Source organism: Manis pentadactyla, chromosome 14 (assembly GCF_030020395.1).
Source record: "Manis pentadactyla isolate mManPen7 chromosome 14, mManPen7.hap1, whole genome shotgun sequence".
NCBI lineage: Eukaryota > Metazoa > Chordata > Mammalia > Pholidota > Manidae > Manis > Manis pentadactyla.
In genome coordinates this window covers 70,618,559-70,633,528 of record NC_080032.1, presented here as the reverse complement: position 1 = coordinate 70,633,528, position 14,970 = coordinate 70,618,559, and the positions used below count along the sequence as shown (strand labels likewise).

At 42.4% G+C, this 14,970-nt stretch overlaps 1 long non-coding RNA gene across 1 annotated transcript; it reads right to left on the bottom strand.

The window, feature by feature from the left end:
• Positions 1-238: 238 nt before the first annotated feature.
• LOC130680650 (uncharacterized) lies at positions 239-14,680 on the bottom strand. Its single transcript, XR_008993674.1, has 3 exons — positions 14,108-14,680; positions 10,148-10,266; positions 239-433 (listed from the first exon to the last, which is right to left on the bottom strand). It is a non-coding gene; the product is annotated as an uncharacterized LOC130680650 (long non-coding RNA).
• Positions 14,681-14,970: the final 290 nt, after the last annotated feature.

The window sequence follows — 14,970 nt, the reverse complement described above, 5'->3', positions numbered from 1 at the left end:
GGGGAGGGGGGCTCACTTCCTTCTGCCACAGCACGAGAGAGAAATGGCCCTGGACTGCAGTTTGTAAGCAATAAGCCGGTTTTAAGCTTTGTTTCTCCTTCTGACTGATTGGGTTTTAGAAGTATTTTGCCCCGGGATTTCCTCTCCCTGAAATTACAATAGTCCACAAAGTAGTACAAATCTATAATTTCACAAACCTGCAAACGAGGATTTGCACTCCCAAAAAGTGCTCAAATGTGGAGGTCTACCAGTGTTAGAAACTGACAACATTTCAGCATTTTCATCTTCTGTGAGTAGAGAGAATAGAGCAGGTTCTACAAAGAGAATTTTCTCGGTCCCCTTAGCTCCCATGTTCTGGTCTGAAGTACACGTTGCCCATCAGGTTCCTCGGATTTTTTTTTTCTAAACCAGGATACTCAAGTAACACTGCCACCTGTGAAATGAAGTGAAGTCATGTATGTAATGTGTCTGATGCATTATAAGCATTCACTGAATGTTTATTCATTTCTCTTTTTCCTTTTTCCCTAAAGAAACCAGAAATTCGGGCTAAGAATATATGACCAAACCCGAGAGAGACTACAGCCCGCTTCAGCAAATGCTACCTCCACCCAGCCAGCCAGGTGTGGGGCGGGGGGCAAGAGGAAGACCCGGGTGTCTGTTGCCATGGAGATGCAAACGCAGGTTTTGTGAGAGCCTACTGGGAAGCCCAGATCAGTAGATCCTAATCTTCCAGATAGGTCCAAGTTTCCTCTAGGCAGATGGCCCACTCTACTGAGAGGGTTCACTGGGCCAACAGGTAATGGAATTTTTCCACATCTTTCTTTCACAGAGCAGGAGGTTTGCAATGAGATTGAGCGCTAGTGAGCTAGCCTGAGAGGCAGCCTTCAAACAGGCACAGTTGTGCATGTGACAACCTCCACTTCACCCACCAGGCCAGCACTGCCATGCAGGCAGCCAAGACGACAGTGCTGCCCAGAAGTGGGAGCAGAGCAACCTCCGGCGCATCCTAGATGGATGAACACTGCAGAGTTGATTAAAACCTAAAACGATGGGACTGATCTTGCAAACCAGTATATAGTTGTGGTTCATACCTAAGTGGTAAAATTCTCACTTTGGGCAGGTCAAAATACTCTCTATAAATTAAGTACAATTACGCCTGACTGCAGATACCAGATACGTAAGTACGAATAGCTTTGCGATCTTAGGATGAAAGACCCAGTTGTCTTAGATGTTCACAGTGAGATGTCGCAGGAATCCCTTGTTACTTTCTCCTCCTTTGTCCCCTGCCTTCTACTTTCCCCATCGGAAGAAACAAAGCAGGAGGAAGCGCTCAGAGCCTTTGTCTCTGGTTCGCCAGAGGGGAAGGAAAGAAAGAATGGCAAGGAGACACTGGGTCAAGCGCTGAATTTAAATTACTGGAGTACAGTAACCTCTTAAAACCGAAACCTCAGGTAAATAGCAATTTCAGGAGATTCTATAGCAGAATGATGTGCCATTCCTGCCATACAAATGTTAATGTTTTAATGAGTGTTTTTGCTTCTTTGATTCAAGGGCCTTGGACTCCTTTAGGATGAAAAGCCCCAGGAGGCTGAAAGGGATAAATGACATGACGGGGCTCTAGGTGTTATTATCCTCCCACGGAGACACCTGCAGTCTAGAGGGCGGAAGGTGAGTTTTCAGCCTTTAGTACTCATGTGACTGGGTTTTTGCTGCTTCAGAAAACCTCCCCAGGGGTGACCAACAGCACCAAGAAAAAGGTAGGTCAGGGAGAGCAGTCACACTCATGACAATAATAGCACGAAGGGGACTTAACCATGTCATCAGATGCTATTTGCAGCACCTTTAATTTGATCCTTATAACAACCTGATGATATTACACTTCCTAGAGGAGGAGACTGAGGCACAGAGAGGTTAAGTAACTTGCTAAAATTTAAGACATCTTATGAATAGTAAGAGACAGGATTCAAATCCACACAGTCTAATTCTGGAAACTATTCTCTTGACAGAAAGAGAGACAGCACTAAATCCTGTCCTTTCAGGCACTTGACCAACTCAGGTGGGAACAGAGCCCCCACACTCTGGCCCTGGCCCCTCCCTCCCTCCTCTGGTCTCCTCCCTGAGGAATGCCAATCATATCCACTGTGTCTCAGAAAATGTTCAAGGAAGCTCAAGAAAAGAAGGGGCATCTGCTGAGCAGCTGCTCCTCAAGTCGGACTAACAAGCTGCTGTGCCAGTCAGACTGAGGGATCTCATAGCTGAAGGCTGAAGGAGGATGAACCTCAAGCTCTGTGTTCAGATTCGAACATGGCACTCATTCAGAAGAGCAGCCAGGGAGAAGGTGCAGAAACTACGCCAGACAAGGAATTGCTGAAGGAGCTGGAGACATTTAGCCTGGGGAGGAGGAAACTCAGAAGACAGGAGAGCTATGCTCCAACAGCTGTGTGTGCTTCCAGGAAGAGGGATGAGCCCTGCCTGATGGCCCCAAGGGAGGGAATTCACACAGAGGCCAAGAAGCTAATTTCAGCGAGAGCACAGAGCTGTGCAAAGAGGAATGGACTGCCCAGGCTTCGTACAGGTATTTAAGTACAAGCCAGAAGACCACAGACGTCTGTGTTGGTAACACACCCTCTCACTCTCAAAAGAGTCCATTGGGATCTAAACTACTGGTCACCAGAAACAGGGAATGTAGCCCCTTAGTTCCTGGATAACTAATGTGTGTAGTTTTCAAAACATTTGCAAGCATGAAATTTTTTAATTTGCATATATAAGATTTTTTGAGATAATCTTATTAATGGTTTGTAACTACAAGGACTACACCTTTTATCTACTTTTCCATCATGTCCACTGTGGTAATGAAGCATATTCTTTAACAGGCTCGCTCCATTCTCTGTCTTGAGCTCCCAGCAGGAGGAAATTGGCCCAGGAATGTGGGCCTGAGTCAGGATTCCAGACTGCAAAGCTGTTTGACTTGGAATTCCATGGCCTGTGGCAGGCAGAGCGGAGGAGGGCCTGAGCTCTCTGAACAGGGTGTGCTCTGGGGCCCAGGGAACTTGGTGAAAGAATCTGAGTGCAAAACAAGGGGAGCGCTGTATGGCCCCGGGAGACGGCTGGTTAGCCAGAGACGGGTAAGATTCTTCAAGGGAGGAACAACCTAAGACAGGCACAGTCGCAGGGGGGCCATCAGGTGAGAAATTGGGGATCAACAGAGGTGAGGCTTAGAACCTCACCCCCCCTGTTTTGAGAGAAATCTTCTGCATCCGTGGATGTTTTGTTGCCCTTGTCTAGCTTGGATTAATACTCAGTCTATAGGCACAGACCTGATCATCTACATTTGCCCTCTTACAGCACCAAATTATGTTTTCTACCTTTATCTTGCATCTACCTACCACTTCAGCATTTCATTTAAAAAAAAAGGGAGAAATGTGGGATTCACATATAAATCAAGTATAAAAATCAAATGAATAATCATATCTGACTTGATCGTTTATAGTTCATGATGTGTGATCAAAACCGAAAGTTTCTGTGATATGACTGCCCTTGCACTGTTCACCATATAAGAACTTATCCAATATGTAAGAACTTGGTCGTTATGCTTCCGAAGATTGGAGACTGTTGAGAATTAGGCTTGGGGTTGATTAATGATTGTGTATTGAGTCCCCTATATAGAATTTTATTGTTGTTAACAACCATTTGATCAATAAATATGAGAGATGCCCTCTCAAAAAAAAAAAAAACAAGGGGAGCGAAGGGCAGAAGGGACAAGCAGGGGTGGGCCTGGTGTCCCCACGCAGCAGATGGAAAACAGCTCAGGGATGCGGTGGCCTGTCATGATGCAGCACTGGTTTGTTTTGCTTTGGGCTTTTTTTTTCTTAAAGAAAATAATCACAAGTCTAGAGGCTAAAATAGTAATGTTTAACTAAGTTTATAGGGAAGGAAGGAGGAATTAAGAGGAAAAGCAAACAAAACAGTGAAAGCGACAGACTTAGACCCCAGTAAAAGAAAGTCATCAAGGAAGGTGAAGTAAATAGTTCCTCATGCAGTCTGGGTGCCAGGTGGATGGTGCCTCAGTCAGAGGACCAGGGCAAAGGTGTCTCACATTTACTTCTAGTTTATGACACTTAGGTTATTGCAGAACTGCAATCCCGCACACTGTGAGAGGACAGGGAGCCCTGGCTGGGAGTCACCTCTCCCCCTGCTTGGTGCTGGGACTCTAACTCAAGCACCTCACCTCTTTGAGCCTCAAGGTCCACATATGTCTACATGAAACTTTTAGCATACATGTTTCTAAGGCTCCTTCTAACTCTGAAGTTTAGTGATTCCATGATTAAAACCTAAAAGAGCTTGGTAATTGCCCTGGGTGCATCTGCTTTTAGGTAAAGTAGCAGTAGCAAGAAGGGAATTTGCCCATGAGGGTCTTAAAGTGTTTGTAAAGAAAAATGTAAGCAGGGAAGCCCCTAGACTTTTCCAGGGAACCAATTACCTCTGTGTACTCCCTGTCCTAGGTCACAAACAGGAGGGCCAAAGCAATCTCTTTCTGGAAATTCAAAAAAATGAGGTGATGGGTAGTAATAGTGACAACTGATAGTGTCCCTTCTGAGGGACCTGAGGTACACACAGGAGACCTACATGGCATCATCAGCTGATTTTGTCATTAGCCAGGTCAGGCTTCAAGCTCCATGGACTAGGTGTACCAGAGAGTCACCCAGCATTGAGTTAAAGCAAAGAATCTGGAGGGAGATACCTAGCAAAAAGTGGATAGGGAAGGTACTGGGGTAGAAATACTCACAGAAGACCCTGAAAGCATGAGGAAGTCCCAACAGCTGGGGACTAAGTTACCTTCCCACCAGGAAATTCTGTTCTGGGGCCTGCCAGTAGCCACAGGGGCCTCTGGACAAAACCAGGACTACACCGCTCAAATAATGAGTATTAGAGTAGATAGAACATATTCAAGCCCATCTCCTTTTGCTTCTGGAAAGCCGGGTTTGGGTCTGTGTTCCTCTGGGGCAACTGACAGCACAGTCTTTGAGCTGAAAAGCCAGGACCACTGAGTGGGCATCTCCCCTAAAATGCTCTGTACAGTGATCCCCATGGAAGCCAGTGAAGGATGCGATGCTTTGAATGTAATTGATTATCATCTCTGGGCAGGAAGCCACCAATGAAGACCCATGTCCTTAGGTGAGTGACATCATAACAGCACTTGTGTGTACTAAAGCCTGCAGTGTGCATAGCTTTTATGTGTGCTATCTCACCAGATGCTCATGAAAGCCCTGTAAAGTTAAATCAAACTGATAGTATCACCCCTTTTTAAAAACAAGAACACTAAAGCTCAAAGGGACCTAATGACCACTCCAGCTCCCAGAGGTAGGGAGTGTCAAAGCATAGACTTTGGCACCTAAACTAACGAATGGCAGTACTTACAAAAAGAAGGAAAGGAGGCATGACCAATCTTCTTTGCTTTGCTTCAGAATTTACTTTCATTCAAACCACTGTGCATGTATGCCTCAGGGAGAGAAGTATGTGGGTTTCCCTGCATAGAAGACTCCATATACCTGGCAAAATTGTTAGCCTCTCTCTGCTCACTCCCCATGTCCACTGTACACAACTCTCCAGAATCACATTTGGTGGAAAAGTTAATAATAATCCCACTGCACTCGGTGCCAATTAGTACCTAATGCATTGAACACCCAAGCAATCCTGCTGAGCCCTGCAGGGCTTTATGGCCACTGAGAAAATGTCATCGTTATTCTAAAGGAATTCACAGTCTTAAGAGGAAGTCAAAGAAGATGCACATCAAGTTACACTGGTATAAAATGCTTTGCAAAATGCAGGATTAATAGGAGTACATGAAGTCAAAATATAGGTGCACAATGTCTCCCCCGGGGATAAAGGGTTTGATCACACCTGTCTAAAGCTAATTGCCTGAGCAAGCATATTTGCCTTGCTCACCATCATTAGTAAATAGAACACAGTTGCATATTTTCAAAGGCATGCTTAATTCCACCAGCCCTGCATTTACTACTACTACAATTATTATACTGCACAATTCCTTTTAACCTTTTTAATTTCTTTAATGTTAGTTATGACTATTAATAATAATAGCTTCCATTAATTAGATGTTTACTCTGTGCCTGGCACTATTAAATGCTTTATATTTGTTATCTCACATAATTCCCTCTAAGACTGTATGAAGTAGCTGTTGTTATCTCCACTCTTCAGATATGGAAACTGAAGACCAGAGGGAAATGCTGAATAAACTTGCTCAGAGTCATATAGCTTGTAAGTGGAGAAAGTAGATTTCAACCAAGATGTCTAAATCCAAAGTTCTTAAAGAGTTCGTATTTCCTCATTTTAGCCTTATGACATCCTTATGAAGAAGGAAAGGTTTTATTAACACCATTTTAAAGATGAGGAAAGAGGTTTATGCAAAGTTTCAATGACTTATCAAGCAGTTTTGCACTAACCCTGTGTAGCTCCAGGAGGAAGGGGGTAGGTAACCTGCACAGGACAAGTTCCCTATGAATCTGATGAAACTGAAGGAGGACAAGGGGGAGGGCAGGTTGGGTTAAAGGGTTTTATTTCTCACAGCTCAGTCAGGTTCACTAGCCAGCCCTTGCTCTGTCTGTCCCGTACCACCTTGGCATACACACCCCTCTCCTACCCATCCCTTCCAGGAGGAACTCCATGGATGGGTCCTTGGTAACTAGCCAGCACCACACTAATTAATACCAGTAACGGAGGTAAAGCCTTGGCTTGGTGCTGCCGTGGCCTATTGATATGCAAATACGGTGGGAAATTCTGGGTACAAATTTCCTTTTATCCCACCTTCTGCCACTCCATTCTACTTACAACCCATCCCATTATCTTTCTGTGGTACTGTTACATCTAGAGGGAAAGCCAGGCTATTATACTTAGCCTTGAGACTGAAGTATAAGCAACAGCACAATCCATGCATTTTTTAATTGTTCTTTGTTACATGGGTAGCATCGCATCCCAATTAAAAATTCTACCCTTTACCCAACAGAGAATGCAGATGGTTTGGACTCTTGATACCCAAGGTAGAAATGACTTTGACAAAACTCCCATCCAGGACTCTCAAAGCCACACACTACCAGAGAGGGTTGGAACTCCGGGCAGACATCTTCGAGCACTCATCCACTAACACCAGCAGTTAGGCTGGAATCACTGATGACTCAGCAGACTCCAAACTCCTCTGGAATTCTCTGCAAGCGCTGTTCACCCTCAGCTTGCCTTCACAGAGATTCACCTTCTCTCAACTTCTGCCATATTTGATAATCATCCTAGTAAGATGGACAAAATGTGTATCCAGGCCACGGTATTCCTGCTTGCCCAGAACTCCCCTGAAAACTGAGGTTTTGCTGTAACTTATTAAAAAGTCATTTGTCACAATCTGTATAGTCACATCCTCTTGTTCCTATGGGTAAAATAATAATAAACCTTCCTGACTGCATTATGGGGATTAAATGAAACAACAAACAAAAAAGAGACCACAGCATAGTACATCGTAGTCAATAAATATGAGCTAGCCAACATTACATTGTTATATTATTAATATATATCATATATTGATATATAGTGTTACTATTCTATCATTATTACTACTGAACAGGAGTTTAAGTATATTGAATGTATTTAAGTAGAGTATTGGTTTTTTTTTTTTAGACATCTGCATTAGATCCTTTCTCAGCCAAACAATGATTTTAAGAAAGAAAGCTACAGCAGCCAGAATTGTCCACAGTCAACGTGGGTCACGTTGTGCCTGTGATGTGTGTATGGACTGGGGAAGGAAAGCAAGGCGAGGAAGCACCTGCCTTTAAGTACCAGAGGGAGTAAAGGCTTCCATGAAGAGGTTGTATCTTTCAGATCTGTGCTCCTTTGCTCACAGAATTCCTACATATTCAGTTTCTCTGTTATCAACTAAAAGCAACAAGGTGCAGAGACGACATGCCTTCCGAAAAGTATGGGTATGAGCTGAGCGTGGAGATGAAAGTCAAAGTAATAATGTCCATGTCTACCACCGCACTAATTCCCTGAGGCTGCTGTAACAAATGACCACAAATTTATGGCTTAAAACAGCAGAAATGTACTCCCGCAGATTTCTGGAGACCGAAAGTCTGAAGGCTGTCTCACTGGGCCAAAGTCAAGGTGTCGGCAGGGCCATTCTCCCTCGGGAGACTCGGGAGAGAATCCTCCCTTGCCTCTCCCAGCTTCTGGTGGCCCAGCATTCCTTGCCTTGTGGTGCCATCACTCCAGTCTCTGACTCAGTGGCCACGTTGCCATCTCCTCTTCTGTGCATGACAAATCTCCCTCTCCTCCCCTCTTATAAGGATGCATGTGACTGCATTTAGGCTCACCATGATGACCCAGAATAATCTTCCCATGTCAAAGCCCTTAACTTCATACCTGCAAAGTCCTTTCTTGGCATATAAAGTAACGTTCACAGGTTGCAGAGATTGGGATGTGGATATCTTTAGGGGTACAGGGGGGAGTATTTTGAGCTTATCACAGCCACTTTTTCTCTTAACTCTGCACCCATGTCTGTTTATAAGACTTTCACCAGGTCTAAAAGCAGAGATCTTGGAGATGATGATGCCTAACTATGCTCTTTGACTTTGAAGAGGTTTTTCCCCAGATGGCCACACAAAAGCATCCCGTACTAGAAAAATCTGTACTCATTCAATCCATTTCAGTTCAGTAAATGAGAACTGAGAACCTGTGCTTCAGGCACCACAGTGATTTCAGAGATGAGTAAGGGATATTCTTTGCCCACAGGAACAAACCAGGTGGAACTAGAGGAACAGTGGGTCCACTTTCCTTTACAAACAGTAACAATAAACAAGAAATCAATAGGAATGAAGACCAGGAGCCACACTCAGACAAAAGCCCTGGTCTCAAATGGATCAAACGCCACATGGGGATGTATTTACAACTACTCCAAAAACATAGTTGAGAACTGCTTAGGGAGGTTCTCTAGAGGGTCTGAAATAATTTAAAGTTCATGGAAATTTTGCAAAAATAATAATAATAAAATAGTCATTCCTTTCCCCAAATTTACTATTGTTACAATTTTTCTTCATTAGCTTTACCATTTCCACTCTCTCACATTCACTCCCATTCATAAAATTTTCTAAACCTTCTGATAATAAGTTCCTTCCATGGTGATCTTTTGCTCTTAAATACTTTCTAGTGTACTTCGTTAGAATAGGAATATTTTCTTACATGACAGTAATGCAGTTATCAACTTTAGTAAATTTAGCATTGATCTAATACTTTTATCTAATCAACCATCAGATTTCCTGTGATGTCGACAGACTCAATATAGCCCTTAATATTTAGCTTTTTCCTCCTTCTGTACAGATTCAAGAACCAGATATTGCATTTAGTTGCCCTATCTCTTTAATTTCCTTGATCTGGAATATTTCCCCAGCTCCTTTGCCTTCTGTGACATTGACATTTTTGAGGAATACAATACTATTTTTAATAGAATGTTACTCATTTTGGATTTGTTTGTTTTCTCATGTTTAGAGTCAGGTTATACAGTCTCTGCCTCAACACTACGTATGCGATGGTATGTCCTCCGGGTTTCACATCTGGAGACACAATGTCCATCTGCCCAGCATTGGTCACATCAATTTTCATCACCTGGTGAAAAACGTTATTTCTCTACTGTATAGTTACTTTTTCCCTTGCAATTAACAAGCCATCTGTGGGAACAAGACACTTTAAGACCATGAAAATAGCCTGATCCTCAGGAAAATGTTCCCCTTTGTTTAATATCCATTGTGTCTAAATCCATCTTTACTATAATAGTTGCAAAATGATGATTTTCCAGCCCCAGCACTCTCCACATTCACTAGTCAGCTCCTTGGCTCAGTAAGCAAGGCTCTTCCCCCATTTATTTGTCTATCTGCCTATATATTTACCAGTATGGATTCAGTAATTCCTATTTTTTATGGTTTATCATTTTGTGCTGGACCTAAATATTTCGGTGCTCAAATTATACCAGATTCAACCAGCAGAGAGCCCTTTGATATTGCTCCTGTATCCTTATGAAACGTCCCTCATCATTTCTTTTTTCAAGCATTTCTTTACTTTCTGGTATAACGTTCCAAGTTCATCCAGTACCTACCTTGGCCCAGCTCTGGAATCAGTCATTTCTTTGAGGAGCTCTTAGATGCCAAGATTTGAGTGCTAGGTGCTTCTTGCTACTGGGGAATCTTTGCTTCTAGGTCCTTTCAGTAGACAGAGCTAGAAAAAATATATATGTATTTACATATACTATACAAATAATACATATATACATACTTATACCTTATATTTTATTACATACATACATATACATCTGTATTACATATATGTACATATAATACGCATACACATTTATTTACATGTATGCATACACATATATATATAAAATCATGAGTTCTCTCTGAAGCCTCTAATCCAATCCACCCCCTAGGCTTCCTTCTTGCTCTCCCCTAGTCCATATTTTGATGTCCCCTTCCTATATGGAAATCCCAACAGCATTAACCCCTTTCCATTTTCCCAGTGCCACAATGCATCTAAAATGTTTCAAAATTGCGTGACACGTCCACCATGAGATGAAAAAGGTATATACAATGAAAAGAGATGAGTTGGCTGCAGTCTTGCCACACTCAGCCTCACCCGAAGCAGAAGGTAAATAGTGCAACTCTGGGTTCACTGGCTACTTAGGTTTGTTCTTTCTTTTGCTTCTCCCCCACCCCCTAACTGTAGTTGTAGTTTTATCTGAAATACAATTGGGTTCATTTGTTTCCGTCTGTTTTGTTTTAGGGTTTTCTCCCCCTTCCCATCTTGTTTCAATTTTGATTTTGAATATGTAGAACACCAACATGCTTCAAAAGTCAAAACTATACAAAAAATTTTCTCAAAGAAGTGTCACTCCCTCCTGAATCACCCCTAGCTGCTCCCTCCAGTAAGTATTCAATTCACTACTTGCTCATTTCTCTTTCTTGTGCTTCTTTTGGTAACAATAAGCAGATACATATATGTTTTATTTCCCCCAGCTTTCTTACACAAAGGATAGCACACTATGTATCTTCTTTTGCACTCCCATTTTTCCAGTTAATATTTCCTGGAAATCATTCCACATAAGTTCATAGAAATGTCTTTTTGTTTTGTGTTTTATTTTTGATACAGCTTCACAGTTCCATTGTGTGTAGGTACTATGAATCTCCTAGTCTTAGAGATTCAGGTAGTTTCCCATATTTTACAATTACAAATAACACTGCAATGACTAACTTTGTGCATATATGTTTTTATACTGTTGGAAGTGTATCTTCAGGGTATAAATTTTTATAAATGGATTTCTGTGACCAAAGGATAAAGCACGTGTACTTTTATTAAGTATTGCCAGACCCTCCTCCATAGGGCTGGTTCCCACCAGCAATGAATGAGAATGTCTATTTTCCCTCCTCAAAGGAGTATATTGTCAAGCTTTTTAATTTTGCCAATTTGACAATAAGAAAGGATATCTTACTGTAATTTTAATTTGCATTACTTTTACTGTGATGTAAAACATCTTTTCATTTATGTATAATCATTTTTTGTCTCTTTTCATGAATTGCCTGTCTCTGAATTTTGCCTCTTTCTCTATAGGAATTTTGGTCTCTTCTCCCCCTTAATTTCTAAAAGTTCTTTTTATATGAGAGATATTAGCCTTTCATTATCATATGCATCACAAATATTCCCAGTTAGTGATTTGCTTTATTTTGTTTCTGGTGATTTTTGCCATGAAGGTTTTTATTTAATGTAGTGAAATTTATCACTCATTTCTTATCTAGTATCTGGATTTTTAGTCATAGTTAGAAAGCCCTTATTTATATCCAGGTTGCAGAGAAATTTACCCATCTTTCTCCTAATTCTTGTTTCATTTCATTTTTAACATTCAGACCTCTAGTCCAGTTGCAGTGCATTACTGTACATGGTATAAAAAATGAACATGCTTCATATTTTTCTAAATGGCTATCCAGTTCATCAGTGCCATTTGTTATAAAGATCATCTTTGCCCCAGTGATTTAAGATCTCTCCTCTGTGCTATACTGGATGTCTTTATGTCGCTGTTTATTTCTGGACTTTCTCTTGGAATCCAATGGTCTGTCTAGTCATGCACCAGTACCACATTGTTTTCATCCTAGAACATTTGTAGCATGCTTCAGTATCTTTTAGGGCTGGTCCCCTCTCAGAGCTCTTTCTTTCCAATGTTCTCCTAACTAGTCTTGTGCATTTGTTTACCCACATGAATTTGAATATTAATTTGCTCTGCTCTTTAAAAATGCTCATTGTTATTTGTATTGGGGTTACAGTCAATTCAGAAATTAACTTGGGGAGAACTGTTATCTTGAGCAAGTTGAAGCATGCCAAGAACAAGCCATGTTACTCCTTTTGTTCAAGTTATTGGTACTTTTAGATCTGATGTTCTCTCTTAGACACTTCGGTGTCTTAGGTCATTAAATAAAATTAACAAATATTTACTGGACAGCTGTTATGCCCTCAGCACTATATTAAGTACTACAGAAGTAAAGAAATACATTCTATCCTCAAGCAGCTTAGAATTTCATGAGAGCAACAGACTAACACACCCAAAGCAAAGCAAGCAGATCAAGACGCCGTGGAAAGAAGCCCCCTACTGTTCGGCCAGACCCTACGTGCTAGGCAAGCTCAGAGGAAGGGGAGAGAAAGGAAAGCTAGAATAACAAGGGAAGCTTTGGGCTGAATTGAGGCAGGAATCATGTGCCTTGGAGGTTGTGGAGGATTTAGGCGGGTTGGCAAGGAAGAGGGGCAGGCAGGTAGAAGCTCAGAGGTAAACTGAGTGTGACAGGCTCACGGGGCTGAAAGCCCCCAGGGGGACTCAGCTGGAATACTGGGGAAGGCACCTCTCCTCTCTTCAAGTCTCAGAGCTATGTCTGTGTTAATAGCTCCCAAATTCTCATTTCATATTTAATACATTTCCTTAGTGAACACTGGGTTTCCAGATACTAGTTTTTTAGAATGGTAATTTCTGTACATCATTACCTTTTCTGGGAATGGTCTAGCGCTGTGCCATCCAATGTGGTAGCTACTATCCATCCACTTGTGGCTATTGTGCCTTTGTGACCAGTGCAAGTGAGAACTAAACTTCTCTTATTATTTTGCTTTAATCTAGATCATTAAAATGGAAGCAGTATAAAATATTTTTCATTTGAACCTAACTTCATTTTTTTGGTGAGAAAAACAAACTAAAGTAAAAAAAAACAACTAAAGTAAAAAAACTACTTTTACTTTAACTATAGCACTGTGTAAGTCGTTGTATTGCAGTGTGTGTGTCTATTGTCCCTTTTTTAATGTGACAACATTACAGCTTATGTTGTACTTTTCTTTGACAGCACTGGTCTAGAGCCTTACAACTCAGTGTGGTCTAGCCAGCATCACGTGGGAGCTACCCCAGACCTTCAGAATCTGCTAGGCTACTAAGATCCCCAGGTAATTCTTATGCACAGTAATAGAAACACTGATCTGGATGACTGAGAAGGCAACCAGGCCTCTGGTAGGCACCCCAGAGTGGCCCCTGTCCTCCTGAGAGTGAGGAGAGGAGGCGGTGTCAGTAGCAGGGAGATGCCTGCCTGCCACTGTGATGTCACAGAGTAAACCCCATGTGTCAGCCAGCCCCACCCAGACTGGTGTCCTGGCTTCAGGGCATCCTTTCCATCCTCTCCAGTCCACCTCACACCACCTTACCCCTCTGCTGGCAAGAGGGCACCTGATTCACCATCACGCCAGGTATTCACTCCACGCAACTAATTAAGACACAGCAGAGAGAAACAGAAACATCTTTGCCTCAGATTCAAAATGTTTTCCTCACCCAGAAGGTAGGTTGATTTCTAAAACATCTCATAAGTTTCTCAGGTGTAGTACCCTTAATGCTGGATTATAATACAGGTTATACAAATTCGTCGTTTATGTCACATGCTCACGATAAGGAGCTTCAGAACATACTGTAGAATTATACAACATGGAATAGAAATTGTTATTCAAGCCCAGTTTTTATGGATAAACCCAGTGAGATCCATACCTTGACCTCGTGCTTTTTCATCTTCTTCCACTGTATCTCCATTTCTTCTTCCTTTGCCTCTTCATCTTTTCCTCTCTGCTCCCAGGTCTGCTTAGAGCCCTCTAGCTCTTCTTCTTTCCCTCCATCTAGACGCTTCCTATTGCCAAAATCTGGCTCCTGGTGAAAGGCCCAGGGCTGGTGGCAACGACAGTGACGTGTATCACTCTAGAGAACTGAAAGAGCAGATATTAAGTTCTCTGCAAGAGAATGGCGAGGCTTCCGTGTGGCCCTGCCGAAAGCCGGCCCTGATCTAGAATCTGCCGAACTAAGGCGGCCAGCACAAGCTCAGGCTCTTCCTGATCTCAGAGTCTCAAGATCCTGCACAGATACTGTCAGGCCCAGGAAGACCTTCACAGAGAGCAAAGATGCCTTGGCTTGTTAACCAGCTGAAGCGAGGGAGCTCCGAAGAAACGAAAGGATAAGACCCCGGAAAGGAACCCTTCTCGGACTGCAGAGAAGACCTAGCGGTTCCGAAGAGCATTCGGACTATGAGCTCAGCCAGTGTCCCTAGTTCAGACGCAGCCCCCAGTGAACAGGTCAAATAGGAGAACGCTCAGAAGTGAACTGGAACACAGAAAAAGCCAGCCAGTGTAAATTGTACTTATTTTTATTATTGGTTTATGAGGGAACGTGGGAGGGTGTTTATCATAAAGTATCTGTGAAGTTTAAAGTACACTTAATCCATTTCCTCATTCTGCGTGCCTTTCCACAATCTGGCCGGCAATCTGCGCGTTTTAAGGGCAGCCTGGCCACGAATCAGGTTTTGAACACTCTACCACTTTCTAGCATTGTGGCCTAGAGGAAGGCCAACGCTGGAACGTTTC